The sequence below is a fragment of the Chondrus crispus genome, genomic scaffold (genome assembly GCF_000350225.1).
Source record: "Chondrus crispus Stackhouse genomic scaffold, scaffold_242, whole genome shotgun sequence".
NCBI classification, from domain to species: Eukaryota; Rhodophyta; class Florideophyceae; order Gigartinales; family Gigartinaceae; genus Chondrus; species Chondrus crispus.
In genome coordinates this window covers 136,648-138,927 of record NW_005179126.1, presented here as the reverse complement: position 1 = coordinate 138,927, position 2,280 = coordinate 136,648, and positions in this window count along the sequence as shown.

Here is a 2,280-nt window from a genome sequence, read left to right as displayed (position 1 = left end):
CAAACCCCCCCGGGGGCCGCAAAAATCCGTTATGTAAACCCTCGTGGTCGCTGTATCCCCCCGGGGGGCCCCCCCCCCCCCGCCCCGCGCGTCATCGAAGAGCGGACGCGCCGCCCGCCCGCCCGGCCGGCGCCCGAACTGATGACGGCGTCTCGTCACGCCGAAACCCGGGCGCTTCCGAACTGGGCCATGTCCGGGCGGGGCGCCCCGCTTCGCCGCGTACCTTCATCGCCGCCGCGCGCCGCACCCGCGCACGCCGTAACTGCCATAACCGGACGCCTCCGCGGCCGGCCGCGCGCGCTGCGCGATCGCAAGGCGCCCGCAGGGGACCGCCCGCACTCGCTCGCCCGCCACCGCCACCACCACCCCCTGCCCCGTGCTTCTGGGCGGGCGCGAGAGCTCGGGATCGCCTACACGCCACGCGGCGCGGCGCGCGAATAGAGCAACCCCCTGTTCTTCCGCTTGAACGCTTCATGAAGACAAGGCGCTTCCGTCGGTGCCCGGCGCTTTGCTGAGCTGTATCGTACACTGTAGCGCACTGTAGGGCACTGTATTGCGCTTCCGTCTGTGCCAGGCGCGCTGTACAGTTATATATATACAATACTGTATGTGCTGTATGTGCTGTATGTGCTGTATGTGCCGAATGGGCTGTGGGTACTGTAATGCAGCTGTTCCGCACGGACAGCACGCCAAACGCCGTGGGCGAACTGGCGGTTAGCTTCCCCTCCCCCCCTGCCCCCCTGCCCCCTCCCGCTTCCGCCGCGGATGCAAGTTGCTGTTTCTGTTTGCGGGGCGGCGCACGGAAGGAACGGTGCGTTCGGCGGACGGACGGTAGATGGATGTACTGGCGACGCGGCGGGCCGGGGCGGGGCCGATCGTTGACACGTCTTCGATGGGGCGGGCCGCGGGCGTCCAGCGCGGAATGTACGCGCGGCAGAATCTATAATTTTTTGATGCCTTGCCCACCGGTGCGCGCTCGGCCTGCCGTGCCGCGCATCGGTGGCAATCTTCGCCTACGCCCGGCTGAAGGGTCACCGCCCGCTCTCAGCTCGGAAGAGAAGAGGCTCGGCCCAAGCCACCCTTGTACGGTGTGCCCGCCGTTTATTGACGGCGGGGGGCGGTAGTAATGAGACTCGACGCTTCGAGTAATGAATGTGAGACTCGACGCTTCGAGTAATGAGACTCGACGCTTCGCTCGAGGGCGGGGCGGGGGGGCGGGGCGGGGAGACTCGGTTTGAGGCGGAGGCTGAGGCTGAGAGGGAGTTACGTATAACGTCCACATGTATGTACTGTACAGTATGTCATGTCTCGTCCCGCGGCGGAGAAAACGGTGATGGATCGAGGCACATGGAGGTTGCATCAACGGTTTTGGAAGCGGCTTGCAAGTGGCCAGCATCCAAGCCGAGCCGGGGGAGCAAGAGCAAGAGCAAGTGCGCGGGCGCGGGCGCGGGCGCGGGCGCGGCGGTGTACACGTGGGCGTGGAATTCGAGCCCCGGGCTCCCGAGCGCGCCAGCGAGGCGCTGAGCCACAGCGAGCGCAGTCGCCGCGGTAAACGGAGAGGAGCTCGCTCGCGACCTGAGATAGGCTCGGCGAGGTGGCGGTGCCGTACGTGGTTTTATCGTGTGCCGCCGCAAACGAGTTTCGCAGAGAAATGGAAAAATGCTCCGTCCTCCGAAAGCGGAGCGGCGCCCCATGGGGTGAGCCCCGGTTGGAGGGGACATGAGTCGGCGTGCACGCCGCGGATATGGCGCGCGGCCGTGCGCTGTACTGACGCCGCGCGAGCGCATTGCGTGTGCCGCCCGGCGCCAGATACCACGCGCTGTACGTGCCGTGCGCACTGCCCCGCACCGCGCACGCACACGCGCACACACACCCGCGCGGCAGAAGAAGCGGGGCGCGGGCTTGCAAGCCGCGCCCGCCAGCTGGCCGTTTGCATCTCCGCCGCACGAAACGGCCGAAGAAGAAAAAAAAAAAAAGTAGGCGCGAGTGCGAACGCCCGCTCGTGTGCATCCCGCGCGCGCCCAGGATGCAGCCGCACGCCCTCACGCGCGCCCGGCCCCCCTTCGTATGTGAAGCCGGGGCGCCGACTTGTAGCTGTATCCCCCTCGCGCTACCAGATGGAGACGCACCCCGGTGCGCGTAATCTCCTCTGGCATGCAGCGGGCGAGGGCCGTCCCCCGCGTCAAGGTTTCCCGAAACGATCGGGTGGGGGCGCACGCTTCGCCCCCCGTGGAGGTGGGTACCGTCGTAACGAGGTCGATCGTCGGGATCGACCCCCCT